Source organism: Tamandua tetradactyla, chromosome 16, assembly GCF_023851605.1.
Source record: "Tamandua tetradactyla isolate mTamTet1 chromosome 16, mTamTet1.pri, whole genome shotgun sequence".
NCBI classification, from domain to species: Eukaryota; Metazoa; Chordata; class Mammalia; order Pilosa; family Myrmecophagidae; genus Tamandua; species Tamandua tetradactyla.
This window is the reverse complement of record NC_135342.1, coordinates 20,105,953-20,128,283: the sequence shown is the minus strand read 5'-3', so window position 1 is coordinate 20,128,283 and position 22,331 is coordinate 20,105,953. Positions and strand designations below refer to the sequence as shown.

The window sequence follows — 22,331 nt, the reverse complement described above, 5'->3', positions numbered from 1 at the left end:
AATTAAGGTAATTAAATGCCTAGATGCCAGCAAAAAATAGCAAATCACACTAGGAAAATTGAAGATATGGCCCAGTCAAAGGAACAAATGAACAATTCAAATGAGATACAGGAGCTGAAACACTTAATTCAGAATATACGAAGAGACATGGAAAACCTCATCAAAAACCAAATCAATGAATTGAGGGAGGATATGAAGAAGGCAAGAAATGAACAAAAAGAAGAAATCAAAAGTCTGAAAAAACAAATCACCAAACTTATGGGAATGAACGTCATGGTAGAAGGGATGAAAAAAACAATGGAAACCTACAATGGTAGATTTTGAGAGGCAGAACATAGGATTAGTGAACTGAAGGACGGAACATCTGAAATCCGACAAGAAAAAGAAAATATAGGGAAAAATGGAAAAATATGAGCAGGGACTCAGGGAATTGAAGGACAATATGAAGCACACAAATATATGTGTTGTGGGTATCCCAGAAGGAGATGATAAGGGAAAAGGAGGAGAAAAACTAATGGAGGAAATTATAACTGAAAATTTCCCAACTCTTATGAAGGACTTAAAATTACAGATCCAAGAAGTGCAGCATACCCCAAAGAGAATAGATCCAAATAGACATACTCCAAGACATTTACTAATCAGAATGTCAGAGGTCAAAGAGAAAGAGAGAATCTTGAAAGCAGCAAGAGAAAAGCAGTCCATCACATACAAGGGAAGCCCAATAAGACTATGCCTAGATTTCTCAACAGAAACCATGGAGGCAAGAAGACAGTGGGATGATATATTTAAATTATTAAAACAGAAAAACTGCCAACCAAGAATTCTATATCCAGCAAAATTTCCCTTCAAAAATGAGGGAGAAATTAAAACATTTTCAGACAAAAATCACTGAGAGAATTTGTGACCAAGAGACAAGATCTGCAAGAAATACTAAAGGGAGCACTAGGGACAGATATGAAGGCAGAAGAGAGAGGTGTGGAGAAGAATGTACAAAGGAAGACCATGAGTAAAGTTAAAAAGAAGGAAAATTAGAAGTACATATAAAAGCCAAAAGGCAAAATGGTAGAGGAGGGTACTGCCTGGGCAGTAATAATACAGATGTTGATGGATTAAGCCTCCCAATTGGGGAACATGGACTAGCAGAATGGATTAGGGAATGGGACCAATCTATATGTTGTCTCTACTCAAATGACATGAAGGCAAGGACACAAATGGACATTTGCACACAAATGTTTATAGATTGCATTATTTACAATTACCAAGAGATGGAAACAGCCAAAATGTCCATCAACAGACAGGCGGCTAAACAAATGGTGGTATATACATACGATGGAATATTATGCAGCTGCAAGACAGAATAAAGTTATGAAGTATGTAACAACATGGATGGACCTTAAGGACATTAGGCTGAGTGAGATTAGCCAGAAACAAAAGGACAAATACTGTATGGTCTCACTGATATGAACTAACATTAGTGAATAAACTTGGAGAATTTCGTTGGTAACAGAGACCATCAGGAGATAGAAATAGGGTAAGATATTGGGTAATTGGAGCTGAAGGGATACATATTGTGCAACAGGACTGAACGTAAAAACTCAGCAATGGACAGCACAATACTACCTAACTGTAATACAATTATGTTAAAACATTGAATGAAGCTGAATGTGAGAATGATAGAGGGAGGAGGGCTGGGGGCATAAATGAAATCAGAAAGAAAGATAGACGATAAAGACTGAGATGGTATAATCTAGGATTACCTAGAGTGTATAATGACAGTGACTAAATGTACAAATTTTAAAAATGTTTTTGCATGAGGAAGAACAAAGGAATGTCATTCCTGCAGGGTGCTGAAAATAGATGGTAATATTTTAAAATTTAAACTTATGTGTGAGACTAAAGCAAAAAATGTTTATTTGGTACAAAATTTATATTTTGACTAGTGCATTTTCTAATATAACTTATGTAGATAGCTTGGTTGAACAACATAAGTACATGGAACCTTGGGTAGGACATGAGATTTTATTGGTTTGTCCAGAGTGATGCTCTGATGAAACCCAGAGTGATTTGATCAGTGAGTGGAATCGTATTTGCAAAGTCCCCTTTGGGAAATGGTGAGAACGGGGGAAAATTCAACCTCCAAGTTGAATTCTTGATGTTCTCACAAGCAATGTGGACAACAAAAGCTATAGGCTGAGCCCCCAGTCTTGGGGTTTGTTCATATGAAACATAACCCCACAAAGGATAGGTCAAGTCTACTTAAAATTAGGCCTAAGAGTCACCCCCAAGAGAACTTCTTTTGTTGCTCAGATGTGGCCTCTCTCTCCAGCCAACACGATGACTAGTCTCACCACCCGCCCCCCTCTCTGCATGGGACATGACTCCCAGGGGTGTGGACCTTCCTGGCAACATGGGACAGAGATCCTGGAATAAGCTGAGACTCAGCATCAAGGGATTGAGAAAAACCCTAGAATGAGCTGAGAATTAACATCAAGGGATTGAGAGAACCTTCTTGACCAAAAGGGGGAAGAGTGAAATGAGACAAAGTGTCAATGGCTGAGAGATTCCAAACAGAGTCGAGCGATTATCCTGGAGGTTATTCTTATGCATTAAGTAGATATCACTTTGTTATCCAAGAGGAAATGGAGAGGCTGGAAGGAACTGCCAAAAATGTAGAGCTGTGTTCCAGTAGCCATGTTTCTTGATGATGATTGTATAATAGTGTAGCTTTCACAGTGTGGCTGTGTGATTGTGAAAACCTTGTGTCTTATGCTCCTTTTATCTACCTTGTCAACAGATGAGTAGAACATATGGAATAAAAATAAATAATAGGGGGAACAAATGTTAAAGTAAATTTAGCTTGAAATGCTGGTGATCAATGAAAGGGAGGAGTAAGGGGTATGGTGTATATGTGTCTTTTTTCTGTTTTCATTTTATTTTTCTATTGTCTTTTTATTTCTTTTTCTGAACGGATGCAAATGTTCTAAGAAATAATCATGATGATGAATAGGCAACTATGTGATGATATTTTGAATTAATGATTATATATGTAGAATGGAATGATCACATATTAAGAATGTGTTTCTTTCATGTAATTTTTTAAAATTAATTTTAAAAATCTCAAAAAAATATTTTATCCTCTATTTCTTGAGATTATGGTAGGAATTTCACAGGTTGTGAAGTTTTATAGTTCCATGCTTTCATTCCCCGGTCCCTCAAGGGACTTTGGAAATTATTATTTTTTTTTATGCCCAAAACACTCTGAACTTCATCAGGGTATTACATCATCTTGTCCTGAATACTAAGTTCTTAGTCCCCATTCTTGGTTCCACAACAAGTAAAGCTGATTAGGTTGTTTAAGTAAACTGACTACACAGGTTAAATTAGGCAGTGTGCCACAGAAAATTTAAATTTTGGACAAAGTTAATTTCTCTTCCTTTGGCCTCAAGCAGAAAAAGTTTTAAAATACTTACAATATCATCCTTCCCAGATCAGCTTCATTCACATGTCTAATTGAAGTCTGATCTCTTTTTCAGCTTCTTTAAACCATTGCTGTATGGAGAAATGCTGACTTTTCAAGTTGGAGAACACTAACTCTGAATCTTAGATGTCAAACAGATACCCAAAATTCGGGGGACCACCAGGCTATACACAAAGAGCAAAGCACCTTGAATTTAGAAATGATAGTTAAAGTTCAGGAATAAATGTGTGACTGCTGTAAGAGTTTACAATGTAGGTGTGTTGGTTCAAAAATATTATGTACCCCAGAAAAGCCAGATTCTTGTAATCCAATCTTGTGAATGAAGGCTTATCATGAGTGGGATCTTTTGATTAGGTTGTTTCCATGGAAATGTGACCCATGCAATTGTAGGTGGGACCTTTTGATTAGATTATTTCCAATGAGATGTAACTGCTGCCCATTCAAAGTGGGTTTTAATCAGTTTACTGGAATCCATAAGAGAGCTCACAGAGAGAGAACTCAGGCAGAGATGTTTAGAGATGCAGAAAGAAAATGCCCTGGGGGAACCTGTTTGAAACCAGAAGCCCAGACAGACAAACAGCAGACATTGCCACATGACTTCCCATGTGACAGAGAAACCCTGAGTGCCATTGGCCTTTCTTCAGTGAAGGTATTCTCTTGTTGATGCTTTAATTTGAGCATGTTTATGGCCTTAGAACTATAAATTTGTAACCTAATAAATTTCCTTTGAGAAAGTCAACCCCTTTCTGGCAGCTTGCATTCTGGCAGCTTTAGCAAACCAAAACACAAGGTCATAATTTTCTTATAAACATTTTCTAAATGAAGCAATTTTCAGAAGCAAAAAATTTTACAATTGACTTATATTGGAGTCATCAACCACAAACCATAGCATAAGTTTTGTCCTGTATCAACATAAACATTAACCAGGGTTATGTTAATTAACAGAACATAATTTGTATACTTGCCTTGAATTTTTTTTTTTGACACAGGCAGGCACTGGGAATCAAACCCAGATCTCTGATATGGCAGGTGAGAATTCTGCCACTGAGCCACCATAGCACCACCCAGCCTTGCATCTTTTTTTTCCTTGCATCTCTTTTAAAACCCCTTTTGATGAACATGAAGTTCTGAGTTATTGTTGGCCATATGTACTTTTTTTGCTCTTTTTTTGTTTTTGTTTTGTTTTATATGCTATTGGTGGGGGTCACATTTCATTATTTTTCCATGTGAGTATCCCGTTATTGCAGCACCATTTTTTGGGGGGGAGTGCATGGCCAGGAATCAAACCCAGGTCTCCTGCATGGCAGGCAAGAATTCTGCCACTGAGCTACTCTTGTATTCCCCCAACCACATGTACTTTTAGAGAAGCATTAAAGCAAAGTCATGTAACTGACAAGAGAATTTGGACATTTTCATGATCATTCTTCAAAGAATAACTAAAACCATGAGCAACAACATCCTACTGTTTTCTAACATCATGCAGATCAGTATCAGGATATAACATGGACAGTGAGAACATTTTCAAGTCTTTAGGAATTGCATGCAATCTTTATATATATGAATAACATTTCCTCCATTAAAATTCAACCAACAGAAGTTTATAAAATCCCCTTTAATTTTACACTACTTATGTAATGTACTGAACGATTTTTAGCACCCTCATTTTCACAAGTGGAAGAACAAATCCTTTGCAATAATTTGAAATAAAAGACATACTTTTTGGTTCAATGTTGTGATGACAAATGTTAAAAAGTTTTTAGGTTTGACTTAAAATTGTGGAATCACAACACATACCAAACTCTGAAATCTGTTCTACAACTAATTATTGTAATGTGTTTTGAAATTCATTGCTTTTTTTGTATATGTTATTTTTCACACAAAAAAGTCTATTGTGATGTTAAATGCACAGCTATTTGATAATATTGTGAACCATTGATGGGATACATGGTATGTGAAAATATAATATACACCAAAAAATTAATAATTTAAAAAGTTGTTAGGTTTGAAAATAGGAGTTAATATAATTATAAAAAAATACTAAGTTCATCTAAAAGGGAGAAGACTTATCTTCTAAAATAAAGGATGATAAATCAACATAAACATTTGTTTGGTTTGCTAAAGTTGATGGAATGCAATATACCAGAAATGAGTTGGCTTTTTACTATGGGGATTAATTTACAACTTACAATTCTTAGGCCATTGAAAATGTCCAGCTAACAACATTAACGGCATGATACCTGGGCTCTGAAGGCAGGCTGCTGGCATCTATGATGCCACATGGGAAGACACATTGCAATCTGCTAGTCCTTCTCTTCTGGGTTTCATTGTTTTCAATTTTTGGCTTCAGTGGCTCCTTCTCTCAGCTTCTATGGTGCTCTTCCATAAGCGTCACTTAATTTCATCTTTTTGCTTCTGTATGTGCTTTATCCTCTTATAAGGATTCCCTCAAGAGGATTAAGAGTCTTCCTGAATGCAGTGGGTCATATCTCAGTTGAAATATTCTAATCTAATGGTGTTACCTACAATAGGTCTACACCCACAAGAGTGGATTAAAGGAATATGGCCTTTTCTGGGGAACATAACAGCTTTAATCTAACAAAAACATCAACAAGAATATTATCATGATATTAACATAGAATCTTTGTTCTCTAGATGACTAAGAAAAATATAACCTTTAATTAAGAGCAGACTAACAATCTGCATTATTTTAGCAGAGAGAAAACTAAATCAGTTTTGTATGAATACATAGTTTGACACAAAAGGCTGTTACAGAATTTTATAAACTATACTATTTTGGTTAACATTGATTACAACAAACAGAATTCACTCTCACAACCATTTTCCAATTTTCCATATCTATTCAAGTCTTGTCTTACACATTAAAACTAGGCATTTTACTTTGGGAAAAAACTATACACCCTTAGACAAGCTTATCAAATTTTAGTCAGCATTATCTATGACAAAATCACCTCCACAGGGTGGGCCATGGTGGTTCAGCAGGCAGAGTTCTCACCTGCCATGCCTGAGACCCGGATTCAATTCCTGGTGCCTGTCCATGCGAAAAGAAAAAAAAAATCACTTCCACAAGCATCCACAGCTTTCCATATTCACCCAGGCTTTTCCCTACATATTCTCAAGGACAAACCTACACATCTTTCTTTAACAAAGCACATCTTGTGTAGTTTGATACCTGCATATCTTAAATTATGAAAAAGATCTTTGATACTGTCTTTAAACATCCTATTAAATGTAATTATTTTCAAAAGTTTGTCAATAATAATTTAATTTCATTAAACACAAACTTTTTTTTTACCATCTTGAAGATCTAATAGATATAATGTTAGCTTATTTTATCAGTAAACATGCATAAATTTAGGGAGAGCCAAATTTATCCAAGTAGAATAAAATTGGTTTTGTTTGGTTTAAAAATTACAAAAACAGGAACAGGAATGGACTTTGTCATTGCATTTTTTGGGGGGGGTGGGGCATAGGCAGGCACCAGGAATTGAATCCAGGTCTCTGACACAGCAGGCAAGAAATCTGCCTGCTGAGCCACTGTGACCTGCCCTGTCACTGCATGCTTGCAGTTGTAGCTTGCCTTTTTTATTGGAGGTTGCAAAAATCTCTGTTTTATAGTATCCTAAAATTACGACCAACTTGAAAAACATCAACTCTGGAAAATATACCACAATTGTTTAATTTTTCCCAAGCAAAAATCCAGAATAACTTTTCCATCAGTCTCAAGAACATTTTCTTTTACTTACTGAAATGTGGCAATTAGATCTTACTCAGTTACCCCTATCCCAAGGGTGTGTATGTATATATATATATATATATATAATATAAATGATTTATTAATGGTGGTTACTGTTGCAAAGGTATTATTGGAAAAAAAATTAATTGTGGAATTCTCTCAGAACAAACATGGTCTATTAAACATTTCCTCTATGCCTAACATTTCTAATCTCCAGACCCCGTAGAAAGATTTCTGAAACAATCCCAATTTCCAACATCTTTCTACGCTCAACCCTTCCCCCATAGCTGCCTTGGCTGGTTCACTCATATTTGCTCAAAATCTAAGAGGCCTTGAGGGCAGGGATAGGTGAAGTAGAAAGAAAGAAGCCTGTTTTGTAAAGTTTTAAATGAGGATGGTGGGATTTAAGACCCCCAAGGAGGGCTTAGAGTTGATGACAGTTCCTATGCTTTTCTTTCAACTATAACAGAGAAATCAGGACTTTAGGGATGATTTTGGTTACTGAATCATTATATGGATATTCCTTTTTGCTTTCTGGTTTATTGGAGCAGACAGAGGGAAATTCCTAAAATCTCTAAATTGTAATCCAGCTGCCCTGATATTGGAAATGATTGTAAAAGCCCTTATCATGTGCTTTTGAGGTCATTTATGCCATTTATCTGGTCATTTTCTTGTAGGGCAAAGGCCCTAATGCTAAGGAAGAATATGAAGTCTTTAACTAGTTTCAGCCCCAGACATTTGGTGTAAATCGTATCAGCTTGACTCTGCTATTGAAAGATAACTTGTCTCCCTTTCTTTTGGCTTATACCTTTAGTACTGAAGTGATAACTCTGCCTCCCCTCCTTTCAATTTAAGTTCTCCTATTGAAATGATAATAACACTGTCTCCTTTTCTGCTTTGAACTTGCTACTTGAAACGACCTCATCTCTCCTTGCTAAAATCCTTAAAAGTCTTGAACTCCCTAAACTCAGGGAGACAGATTTTGGGCCAGTAGGCCATCTGCTCTCCTACTACACATCTAGGAATCAACTCTTTCTCTCTTTGAAACCCCGGTGTCTCAGGAATTGGTTATTGAGCATGTTGGGCAAAAGAATCCACGTCCTTTATCTGGTAAAATGCAATTGTTTCCAATGATTAGATCTAATTTGCCTAAAGCTCTTTTTACTATTTCCTGAGGCAGCCCTTTGTTGCCTTCAGGAAATGTCAGAGAGTGGTTTCTTTCCAATGTCCAGGTTTGTTTTCAGTAATTATAAAACCTAAGGCTTTAAGCCATAATGCCTAGAGGTTTTTCTTTTTGGGACTTCAGAACTACTGATATATATACACTTAATTTCATTAAATACTAATTAATTGTTGGATTACTTATTTTTCAGGAGTATACTCAACAGATGATCTCAGGTCAGGGTCTTGAACCCTGCATGGAATGACTCCCAGAAAACAAAAAGATGGAGAGGCCAGAGCAAATGGGGATCATTCTGGATGTGGCACTCAAGGCCTCCAACCCAGGTCCAGGGGACATGTACCACTGTACTAACCTCTCTATCCACTTTTACCTTGATGACCCATGCACCTAGTCAGATGTCTGGACTTGGAATAACTGATTTTTCTTTTTAAGCTTTTTCAGTTGCCAAGGGTCTGGAGTGCCAGCAGAACAGAGAACAACTTGATTGTCAAGCCTCTAGACTAAAATAGTCTAGCGGCCACAAAGTCTCGATTCCCATGTTTGCCTGTCTTGCCAGAGCTCTGGACCTTTGGGCAGATGGGTTCCTTGCTTCTTAGGGACATTTCTCCCTTCAGGGGTTACCAAATTGATACCAGACAAATGTGGGATTCACTGCCCTATGAGTCCAACAACCAATCCATGACACTGGGATTTCAAAGAGAGAAAGAGTTTATTACTGCCTGCAAAGCAGGAAATCAGGTGACGTATCAGTCCAAAAGTTGGTTTCCCCCAAAACTTCAGGATTCAAACAAGGGGAAATGTAGTATTGCCATTAAAATATCAAATATAAACAGGGCTGAGACTAGGCTAGAATAACCATTATAACAGTGCTTACTGTTGTAAACAAAGGTGAGATTAGGCTAAAATAACCATTACAAAAGTGTTAACATAGCTGAGACTAGGCTAGAATGAACATCACAATAGTAAATAAATGTAGGGCTAAGACTAGTGGAGTTTCAGTGATGTCAGGTATTAACTTCTGCCTAATCTACATTATAGAAAGGAAAAATATCTATATAATAACTAAGTAATCATAATCATTTATTAATTCTTAATTTCTCAGTTGCAAAACTTTCTGTTAACTTTTGACATTTTACTTTCCAAACTCAAAAGCTAAATTATCCTTTCTTTTTTTCATATTTTTGAAATAGACTTTAAAGACAAAATAATGACATTTGATCAGTTTCACAAATTGCACACTAAATGAAACCATACAATTACTTCAAGGGACTATAGGCAAGCAATTCGGTCATAGGAATCTGTTTATTTTTTTTTATTTATTTATTTTTATTAATTAAAAAAAATTAACTAACACAACATTTAGAAATCATTCCATTCTACATATGCAATCAGTAATTCTTAATATCATCACATAGATGTATGATCATCATTTCTTAGTGCATATGCATCGATTTAGAAAAAGAAATAGCAAGACAACAGAAAAAGAAATAAAATGATAATATAGAGAAAAATAAAAATAAAAATAAAAAATACAAAAATATATAAGAAAAAAAACAACTATAGCTCAGATGCAGCTTCATTCAGTGTTTTAACATAATTACATTACAATTAGGTAGTATTGTGCTGTCCATTTTTTTTTTTTTTTTAGAAATCATACCATTCTACATATGCAATCAGTAATTCTTAACATCATCACATAGATGCATGATCATCATTTCTTAGTACATTTGCATCGGTTTAGAAGAACTAGCAATATAACCGAAAAAGATACAGAATGTTAATATAGAGAAAAAAAATAAAAGTAATAATAGTAAGAACAAAACAAAACAAAAACCTATAGCTCGGATGCAGCTTCATTCAGTGTTTTAACATGATTACTTTACAATTAGGTATTATTGTGCTGTCCATTTTTGAGTTTTTGTATCTAGTCCTATTGCACAGTCTGTATCCTATCAGCTCCAATTACCCATTATCTTACCCTGTTTCTAACTCCTGCTGAACTCTGTTACCAATGACATATTCCAAGTTTATTCTCGAGTGTCGATTCACATCATTGGGACCATACAGTATTTGTCTTTTAGTTTTTGGCTAGACTCACTCAGCATAATGTTCTCTAGGTCCATCCATGTGATTACATGCTTCATAAGTTTATCCTGCCTTAAAGATGCATAATATTCCATCGTATGTATATACCACAGTTTGTTTAGCCACTCGTCTGTTGATGGACATTTTGGCTGTTTCCATCTCTTTGCAATTGTAAATAACGCTGCTATAAACATTGGTGTGCAAATGTCCGTTTGAGTTTTTGCCCTTAATTCCTTTGAGTAGATTCCCAGCAATGGTATTGCTGGGTCATATGGCAATTCTATATTCAGCTTTTTGAGGAACCGCCAAACTGCCTTCCACAGTGATTGCACCATTTGACATTCCCACCAACAGTGGATAAGTGTGCCTCTTTCACCGCATCCTCTCCAGCACTTGTCATTTTCTGTTTTGTTGATAATGGCCATCCTGATGGGTGTGAGATGATATCTCATTGTGGTTTTGATTTGCATTTCTCTAAAGGCCAGGGACATTGAGCATCTCTTCATGTGCCTTTTGGCCATTTGTATTTCCTCCTCTGAGAGGTGTCTATTCAAGTCTTTTTCCCATTTTGTAATTGGGTTGGCTGTCTTTTTGTTGTTGAGTTGAACAATCTCATTATAAATTCTGGATACTAGACCTTTATCTGATATGTCATTTCCAAATATTGATTCCCATTGTGTAGGCTGTCTTTCTACTTTCTTGATGAAGTTCTTTGATGCACAAAAGTGTTTAATTTTGAGGAGTTCCCATTTATTTATTTCCTTCTTCAGTGCTCTTGCTTTAGGTTTAAGGTCCATAAAACTGCCTCCAATTGTAAGATTCATAAGATATCTCCCTACATTTTCCTCTAACTGTTTTATGGTCTTAGACCTAATGTTTAGATCTTTGATCCATTTTGAGTTAACTTTTGTGTAGGGTGTGAGATATGGGTCTTCTTTCATTCTTTTGCATATGGATATCCAGTTCTCTAGGCACCATTTGTTGAAGAGACTGTTCTGTCCCAGGTGAGTTGGCTTGACTGCCTTATCAAAGATCAAATGTCCATAGATGAGAGGGTCTATATCTGAGCACTCTATTCGATTCCATTGGCCGATATATCTATCTTTATGCCAATACCATGCTGTTTTGACCACTGTGGCTTCATAATATGCCTTAAAGTCAGGCAGCGTGAGACCTCCAGCTTCGTTTTTTTTCCTCAAGATGTTTTTAGCAATTCGGGGCACCCTGCCCTTCCAGATAAATTTGCTTATTGGTTTTTCTATTTCTGAAAAATAAGTTGTTGGGAGTTTGATTGGTATTGCATTGAATCTGTAAATCAATTTAGGTAGGATTGACATCTTAACTATATTTAGTCTTCCAATCCATGAACACGGTATGCCCTTCCATCTATTTAGGTCTTCTGTGATTTCTTTTAGCAGTTTTTTGTAGTTTTCTTTATATAGGTTTTTTGTCTCTGTAGTTAAATTTATTCCTAAGTATTTTATTCTTTTAGTTGCATTTGTAAATGGGATTCATTTCTTGATTTCCCCCTCAGCTTGTTCATTGCTAGTGTATAGAAATGCTACAGATTTTTGAATGTTGATCTTGTAACCTGCTACTTTGCTGTACTCATTTATTAGCTCTAGTAGTTTTGTTGTGGATTTTTCCGGGTTTTCGACATATAGTATCATATCGTCTGCAAACAGTGATAGTTTTACTTCTTCCTTTCCTATTTTGATGCCTTGTATTTCTTTTTCTTGTCTAATTGCTCTGGCTAGAACCTCCAACACAATGTTGAATAATAGTGGTGATAGTGGACATCCTTGTCTTGTTCCTGATCTTAGGGGGAAAGTTTTCAATTTTTCCCCATTGAGGATGATATTAGTTGTGGGTTTTTCATATATTCCCTCTATCATTTTAAGGAAGTTCCCTTGTATTCCTATCCATTGAAGTGTTTTCAACAGGAAAGGATGTTGAATCTTGTCAAATGCCTTCTCTGCATCAATTGAGATGATCATGTGATTTTTCTGCTTTGATTTGTTGATATGGTGTATTACATTAATTGATTTTCTTATGTTGAACCATCCTTGCATACCTGGGATGAATCCTACTTGGTCATGATGTATAATTCTTTTAATGTGTTGTTGGATACGATTTGCTAGAATTTTATTGAGGATTTTTGCATCTATATTCATTAGAGAGATTGGCCTGTAGTTTTCTTTTTTTGTAATATCTTTGCCTGGTTTTGGTATGAGGGTGATGTTGGCTTCATAGAATGAATTAGGTAGTTTTCCCTCTGCTTCAATTTTTTTGAAGAGTTTGAGGAGAGTTGGTACTAATTCTTTCTGGAATGTTTGATAGAATTCAGATGTGAAGCCGTCTGGTCCTGGACTTTTCTTTTTAGGAAGCTTTTGAAAGACTGATTCAATTTCTTTACTTGTGATTGGTTTGTTGAGGTCATCTATGTCTTCTTGAGTCAAAGTTGGATGTCCATGTCTTTCCAGGAACCTGTCCATTTCCTCTAAATTGTTGTATTTATTAGCGTAAATGTTTATTTTTTTTAATGAAAAAAATTGTATGAAATGCAGGATTAAAATGACAGATACAGTTTCCTCCCCTGTAACGTTCCATATTTAGATGCTGGTGAAAGGCAGTGCTGGCAAAGTATTTAATGCACATGGAAATGCTATCCTATTTTGGCTTCCAGAAATAGCCCTAGTGATTCTATGCACCAATGCATTGGCTAATAATGATTATTTCAGTTTTACTGTAAATTGTTCTAATTCTCACTTAAGCACTTAATTAGCTCTTGCTCATTTCTAGAAGTTAAGGCAGCTGATGCCTGAAGTACCTCACTTGGACTCTCAACTAGCTCAGCCGTTCAACCTGAGTTCCTTAGGCTACAAGGACTGTCCTTGGCTCTACAACTCTGCCACCCCCCACCCCCGACTCCCAGGAACTTTCCATGGTCATTTCTGCCTATAAAAGGCAGCCCAGGCAAGGGAGGGAAACATGAGGAACACAATTGCCAAGGGCAGTTCTTATAGCAATCTTAATTCCAAGGAGGGTTACATGGGTGCAGAGGAACCCAGAGATTCCACCAATAGAGGTAAATGAGTTTCATTCATACAGCCAGTTCTTCAGGGGTTATTCCACTCTATCACCTCAGAAAACATACTTTCTTTGCATAGTGACCCACTGCTCTGTTGGTCAGTTTCCTTTCATACTATGTTAACTTTCATCTCAACCATCAGCCTTCATGTAATTTGTTTATGTTTCTCCAGTTTTCACTGAACATGCAGTGCATGGAAGCAATCATTTCAAAAACAAGAACTCACACTAAAAACACACATGAGCATCAAATACGAAAATGTGGGTTTTCTTCTGTTTTTATTCAGGGGAGGAGAATCCATCTCCTCATCTTCCTCATCTTTGTCACTGAATGAACACAAGGGGCTCATCTCGAGACACGGAGCAGTAGGAGGCTGCACTGCTAAACAGGTGACTGTTTGGGGCAAGGAACTGCCCAGTTGCTGAGGCCACTTCAGCAACCAAGCATAACCCTTGGTTTAGCTTGATTGGGATAAGGTGGCTCCCATGGTCAGGTCTAGATTTGAAACTGACTGGGTAGAGCTCAGAAGCAGTCCCTGATTCCACCAAGAAGATCCTGTGGAGATATCTGTGAGGTAACCTTCTTAAAGCCTTTGGTACTAGTGATTTAGCAAGTTTCAGATCCTACCGAGAGCACTTTCCTGACTCCAGGCCAAAGGATATTCCCATCTGCTTTAGTACTTCCTATGTCATCATGGATCTCAAGGGTGTTTTCAAAATTAAAAAGATATTCAAACTTGTCACTGGAGATGCTGCAATCTATGACTTTTTCTGTTTGTATTGATGATTATAAGTGGCAGCTGAATGGTGGAGTTTAGAACAGGAGGACTTGAGTTTTGGTGTTCATTTTGCCAATTCCTCTGTACCAGGTTTTTGAAAACAGCTGCAGAAGTTCTTGCAGCTGAGCCCACTTCTGTTTTATCCATTCTATCCATCTCTGCTTCTCTATCTCCAAGTTGTAACATTCCTGAGCAGTTTTTAGGCAGGCCAATCCACTTTATTTTTCCTTTGAAATTATGTTCGTTGTCATTAACACAATTAAAGCCTCATAAGCTCTTCTCCTAATGTTCTTCTGATCATAAGAATCAACCGCTAAATGCTTATTTGAATTGGTGAACTCTGATACCACCTCATCAACTACTTCGTATGATGTTGTTCCTTTCTGCTGAACTTTTTCACACACTTTCACTGAAAAATGAATCAAGCTTTTCCATTTTTATCTCCTTTAACCATCCCTGGTGCAGTGGTATATGGCTCCTAATCAGGACACTTCCTGAACTGGTTAGTCTCTGTGGTGTGCTTATAATCATTTGGGGTCCAATATTCATATTTACTGGTCCTAAGGTTTTTGGTAAAATTTTTGTTAGTGAGTTGCTGCTGTAAACTGGAAATGGGACAAAAGAAATGTTACCATAACATTACATAAATGTTACCAGCAATTCCACTTCGAAGTATTTACCTTTTGTTGGACTGAAATTCTGATCTATAAATCCTCTTAGTTCCGCATTTGTGAAAATCAAACCAAGATTTTTGCTGTCATGTCAAACTATATTCTACTTAACATTCTGCAAAGCCAGTAAAGAAAACCGCCCTCTTCAAAAATCGTTTAAAAGAGCATGTCACTCTGCAGGCCCGGGAGCACCTGCGCGCACCCACCGACTGGACCCGGGAGACCCGGTGCTGGCCGCCGTTCGGCTCTGGACCGAAGCGGCCTGTGGGGCCCAGCCTGGGGCGCCACCTCGGGCGCCACCTCGGGCGCGCGTCTCCTCCCGCCCAGCTGGGCTGAGGTCGGCCGGGCGCACTCACACCCGCCAGCTCCAGCGTCCCGACGTGATGCAGTCAGGCCGCGTTCACTAGGCAGCGGCAGCGGCTCGGCGGCGAACGACCGCGGCTCCAGCCTCTTTTATCTATTCCTTTTTTAAAAAACTTTTCTTTTTAATTCTGAAATATGACATATATACAAAAATAAATGATCTGTTCTTGATTTCAAACTATCTCTGGTATTTTGAAGAGGGTCCCTGAAAAATTACAAAGGATTTATTCTTTCATCTTGTAAAAAAATGTTAAAAGTGATTAGGTTTATTTAATTATGCTATGAGTTGCATAGGAAATGTCAAATTTGAAAGGATTTTCGACCCTTCTGTTCGTTAAATTTGTATAGGTAAAATGTCATTGATATAAATATTTCAAGTTATATAAAGAAAAAAAAAGTTATATGAAGTTCCTAAAAAGTTTATCCATGTCTTCAGTGTCCATGACTAAGTCTTAGTAGTGCTATACTGATATTGAACAATAGTATGGTGTTATTGGCTATAATTTGTTACTCTCTAAAAAAAGTTACATGCCACCAAAACAAGCAAATTTCCTTGTCAGTTACATTTTTCACTTTGATGCTTCCCCGAAAATGCTTACAATCATCTACAGATCAGAACTTCATCTTCAGCAAAAAAGAGACTAAATGAGAAGGAAGGCAAGTACATAAAAAAATTCCACCTGTCAGTTACATAACCCTAGTAAAACTGTAAATGTGGGATGGAGTCAAATACCTAGATGGACAGGGCAAGGTACAGTAAAATGAGGTATACCTGTAATATAAAATAAACAAGGTATACCTGTTATATGAAAATATCACAATTTTATACATGTTATAAAGCCTAAATACATGGCTATTCTTTTTGCTTTAAACAGTAAATTATCTGTTAATGCAATTGAAAATAAAACATAAACTAAATATGTAGCTACTTTCAGAAATCTTCATCTCCTAGTGAATGGATCCAAATTTCTGAATAGTTTATTTCTTCTGCCTGAATAACTTTCTTAAAATTCCTTGTACTGCACATCTGCTGGTAATGAATTCTCTCAGTATATATATTTGGTCTTAAGAACACTTTATTCCTCTCTTTTTTAAAATAAAATTTTAGAAAATGGAAACCATTTATTTATATCAAGGAGATGATTTGCAAATTGGGGAATGCTTGATGACAAGACAAAAGTTTTCCTTTTCTCCTGAGAAAAGAGGTAACTCATATAGCAAATAGAATAAGGTTACACAAGAAAAACATATGATTAGTTAAGCAAAAAGAAAAAGGAAAAAAGAAATGCAAACTTACTAAGGGGTTGGAATGTATGATATGCTAGCAGGTTACTGATGAAACTTATTTGCTCCCAGCTTTTTTTTTCTTTGTTTTTCTTTTTTGTTTTTTGCATGGGTAGGCTCAGGAATCTAACTCAGGTCTCTGACACAGCAGGTGAGAATCCTGCCACTGAGCCACCATCGCTCCGCCCTGCCCCCAGCCTTTTGATCATTCTCTCTCCCAGAGAGTATGATCATCATGCGTGTCAGTTTTCAGATGTTAATAATCTCTTGAGGATTCTTAGTATTTTTGTTCTTCCTTTTTAGAGGATTCCATCAGTAGTACTGAGGATTTCACATCCCACTGTATTGGAGTACCAATCTTCTGTCTTCATGTTAATAATCAGGCAAGGAAATCATAATGCAATTCTATCCAAATAGTCAAAAAAATATTGCATCGTTTGTTGTTAAATTTTTTACATTAATAAATAAATAAATTTAAAAATATATATAGCATTCTGGCAGCTTGCAAACTAAGTGTGCTTTTTTTCCTTTTTTTAAACATTTTTATTGAGAAATCTTCACATACATACAGTCCATACATAGTGTACAATCAATGGCACACAATATCATCACATAGTTGTGTATTTATCACCATGATCATTTTTATAACATTTGCATTATTCCAGGAAAAAAATTAAAGGAAAAAGAAAAAAAACTCATATATCCCATACCTCTTACTCCTCCCTCTCATTGACCACCAGTATTTCAATCTACCCATTTTTTGTGTGTTCTTTTTTTTAAACCCTTCTTAATCTTTAAAAATTCAAATACAAAGAGCTAAACTCCATAGAAAAATACTCACTTACATAGAATGCCTTATTCCTTACCAGAGTCTTTAGACAGCAATATGATGAAATAAGCGGCTCCAAACTCCCATTTCTCTACCAAAACATTTACAGAAATTACAAAATAACCAGAAATTATTAGATGACTGTCAGAACACTGGAAAACAATTAAAGTTCTATAAAGTCTAAGTGAATACTGAATCAAGAAAAAGGCAACATAAAATAGGAGGGAAACTTTGCGGCATTTTTACTTGCCCTTCCCCCACTCCTACCCAGTATAGCACCACTTTTGAAGAGGGTGGCACACCTTCCCGGTGTGGACCCTGGTCTTTGGTCTAAGAAGGAGCAGAGCAGGACTTATTTACAATTATTGTGTTGGTACTAAACTGTCTGGGGGGTGGGTGCTATCTGAGCACTTGTCTGTTTTGCCTTCTCAGAACGCATTCTTGGTGGAAAAGTGGGGAATATTTTTCCCAAACATTGGACGGTGATCAAAAACCATGCAACTGCCTGGGGCAAAAGATTATGGGCTGATATAAACACTGCTTAAAGCCCAGGTAGAAAAGTCAGGGAAGGAGTTTGCTCTAGTTTGCTAACTGCCGGAATGTAATATACCAGAAACGGAATGGCTTTTTAAATGGGGAATTTAATAAGTTGCTAGTGTACAGTTCTAAGGCCAAGAAAATGTCCCAATTAAACAAGTCTATAGAAATGTCCAATCACAGGCATCCAGGGAAAGAGACCTTGATTTAAGAAAGCTGATGAAGTTCAGAGTTTCTCTCTCAAGTAAGAAAGCACTGGGGGAACACAGAGTTTCTCTCTCATCTGGAAAGGCACATGGTGAACATGGTCAGGGTTCCTCTCTCATCTGGAAGGGCACATGGCAAACACGGTGTCATCTGCTAGTTTCTTTTCCTGGCTTCCTGTTTCATGAAGCTCCCCGGGAGGCAGTTTCCTTCATCTCTAAAGGTCGCTGGCTGGTGAACTCTGCTTCTCAAGGCTATGTCGTTCTGTTCTGCTCTCTCTGAATCTCTTTCATTCTCCAAAATGTTTCCTCTTTTATAGGATTCCAGAAACTTATCAAGACCCACCCAAATGGTGGAGGCATGTCATCACCTAATCCAGTTTAACAACCACTTTTTTTTTTTTTAACATGGGCAGGCACAGGGAATTGAACCTGGGTCCTCTGGCATCGCAGGCAAGCATTCCTGCCTGCTGAGCCACCGTGGCCCACCCTTATCAACCACTCTTGATTAAATACATCTCTAGGGAGAAGATCTAATTACAGTTTCAAACATACAGCATTGAATAGGGATTAGAAGAAATGGCTGCCTTTCCAAAATGGGATTAGGATTAAAACATGGCTTTTCTAGGGGACATACAGCCTTTCAAACCAGCACAGAGTTTATATGGGAAATTAGGAAATTCAAAAGCACTTGAGTATATTGGGGAATTTAGAGAATCAGGCACATGCCCACGAAAAGAAGCATGATCCAAATACCTGAGAAGTCCCAAGTCTTTCACCACTGGCAATAAGTAAGAGCTGAGGCAGAATTGCCTCAGTAAACAGCTTGGCTACTGTGTAAATAAATGCCCCAACACAGAGCCAGTCTGCAAAGACTGAGATAGGTATTTTTTGTTTTGTTTTGTTTTGTTTTGGTCTTTAAACTCTCAGCATTCAAGGAAATCTCAGACAAAACACTAGCTGGAGGTCATGGCCCAATGGTACTCTTCCTGTTAAACCTGAGTTAAACCTTAGCAGCCCAGCAGTTGTCCCTTTACAACTCACCAAAAATGGAAATCCCACTGACCCACTTCCTGATTCCCCAAATCCTTACCCTCCCACCTCCTACACATACACACAAGGTGTTTCTTGTGCAAAAAAGCATGGAGGATATTATGGGTTAAGGACATAAGTATTGCCTTAAGTGTCCTGTGAAAGAAATTATCCAAAAACAAGTTACAGGGAACTGCATAGCTGAAGTATTTTATCTTCCAGTGGAAAAAGACATCATTCTATAAGTCAACTTCACATTTAGGAAGGAGAAATTGGAAAAAATCCAGATGAAGAAGATAACACATTTTATCACATTCTCAAGTATATCGTGGAACTACTGGAAGCACAAAATATTCCAGACAGTTGTGGAAATGTGTCTCCATAAATGAAGCCACTTCAACTTTTAGCCTGGATTGCCTGTAGTTATGTAGTGTGGAAGAATTCAACTGAAAGTACAGGGTAAAAAAATGGCAAAAATTCAAACTATCAAGCAGGTGCAAAGAAATGATGACCTTATTGAATTAGAATACACCATTCTACTTCATGACATTGCATCTCAGGAGATTATTCCTTGGAAAATGCAAGTTTACTGGCATCACAACATTACACTAAAGAAAAATATAATAGCTGCTTGCCAAATGAAGTATTACAAGAATACGTCAAAACCCTAATACTAGGATGCAGTGTAAGATGCTTATCAATGAGTGCATAAGAGTCTTTACTGGTATCTAGTGAAGGGTTTAAATCAGTCCTAAAGTATCCCTTTGTATAAAAATTCAATGCTGTATGTCTGAAATCAAACATCAATCAAATAATATTCTTGATTATATGTATATTCCCTATATATGGAAAATACATATATCCCATAATAAAAAGTATCACTGTGTAAAAATGTCTTAACAATATAGTGTTTTGTATATTATGTAATCAAAAGCACCAATTCCAGCCTTAAAAAGCAAACAACAAAAAACAACGGCTGAACACACATAAGCTTTCAACAATCATGAACAGCAAACACTGGGGAATCCTATTTTCATAGTTACCATATTATAATTGCAACTGTGTACTTCTCAACAACAACAACAACAAATCAGAAAGTATACAAAAGAACAGGAAAATATGGTTCATTGAAATAAAAAAATAATTGTCAGAAACTGTCTCTGAGGAGGAAGTGCAGGCCTTGGACTTAAAAGATTTTAAATCAACTGTCAAAATATGCTTAAAGAAGACAAGGGACCACTTTCACCACTCTATTCAACACTGTACTGGAAGTTCTATCCAGAGCAATTAGGTAAGAAAATGAAATAAAAGGCATCTACATCAGAAAGGAATAAGTATAATTATCTATATTTACAGAAAATATGATCCTTAACATGGAAAGCCCCCAATAATGCACAAGAAGGCTACTAGTGCTAATAGATAAATTCAGCAATGTTGCAGGGTACAAGATAAACATACAAAGATCTCTTGTATTTTTATACATGAGCAATATACTATCCATAATGGAAACTAAGAAGGCAATTTCATTTACAATAGCATCTAAAATATCTAGAAATAAATTTGACCAAGGAGAGTTAAAAACTACAAAACACTACTGAAATAAATTAAAGAAGACCTAAATAAATGGAAAGACACCCCATGTCTATGTATTGGAAAACTTAATTTTGTTAAGATGTCAATAGTTCTCAAAGTGAGCTACACATTCAACACAACCTCTATAAAAATTCTAGCAGCACTTTTTATTTTTTGCAGAAATTTGCAGTCATCAAATTCACATGGAATTCCAAAGGCCCCTAGAATGGTCAAATCAATCTTGTAAAGAAAGAACAAAGTTGGAGATCTCACATATCACAAGTTCACAAGTTACTACAAAGCCACAGTATTCAAAACAGTGTGATACTGCCATAGAGATAGACATATAGACCAGTGGAGTAGAATTGAGAGTCCAGAAATGAGCACACCCATTGACACATTTTTTGACACAATTGATTTTGTCAAGGGTGCAAAATACATTAAGTGAGGAAGGATAAGTTCTTCAACAAATGGTGCCAGGACAACTTGAAACCCACATGTAAAAAAAAAAGTTGGATCTCTACCTCACACCATATGCAAAAATTAACAAAAATGGACAGAGAATCTAAACATGAGTAAAACCATAAAACTCTTAGGTTTATAAGGGGAAACACTGATGACCTTCACTATGGAAGTGATTTGTAAAATATGAGCCCCAAGCACGAGTAACTAAAGATAAAATGAATAAAATGGACTAAATAAAAAAACTTTTCTACATCAAAGAATATTATGAAGAAAGTGAAAAGGTAACCTACAGAATGGGAGGAAATAATTGGATATAATATATCTGATAGGATTTAACATTAAAAAATATAAAGAATCGTTACAACTCAATAACAAAAATACGAACAACCCTATTTAAAAATGGGCAGAGGACTTGAAGAGACATTTCTTCAAAGAATATATACAAATAGCCAATCAGCACATGAAAATAGACTTGAAGTCATTAGTTTTCAGGGAAATGGATATCAATACCATAATGAGATACTACTTCACACCCTCCAAATCGCTATTTTTTTTTAATGGAAAATAAAATCTGGCAAGGAGGCAGAGAAACTGGAACTCTTATACATTGTTGGTAGGAAAATATAATGGTGTCATTGCTGTGGAAAACATTTTGCTGAGTCCTCACAAAGTTGAATGCATAATTAACACATGACCTAGCAATCCCACATCTAAGTATATGCTCCAAAGAATTGAAAACTGGAATCAAACTAAAATTTGTATACCACCAATGTATTATTCACAAAAGCCAAAAGTCAGAGGTGACCCAAATGTCCATCAACAGATGAATGGATAAACAAAATGTTGTATATAAATACAATGAAAGATGATTCACCCATAACATTGAATGAAGTTCTGATCCATTCCACATGATAGATGAACCTTGAAGATACCATATTGAGTAAAATCTTAGCACAACACTATGAATGTAATTAATACCATAAAGTCTAAAACTTGTGTGTTAGTC

At 36.5% G+C, this 22,331-nt stretch overlaps 2 pseudogenes; one reads left to right on the top strand and one right to left on the bottom strand.

The window, feature by feature from the left end:
• Positions 1-13,799: 13,799 nt before the first annotated feature.
• Positions 13,800-15,119, bottom strand: LOC143658341 (transcription factor Dp-2 pseudogene; annotated as a pseudogene).
• A 4,186-nt stretch (positions 15,120-19,305) lies between these two features.
• On the top strand, positions 19,306-20,000 carry LOC143658340 (latexin pseudogene; annotated as a pseudogene).
• Positions 20,001-22,331: the final 2,331 nt, after the last annotated feature.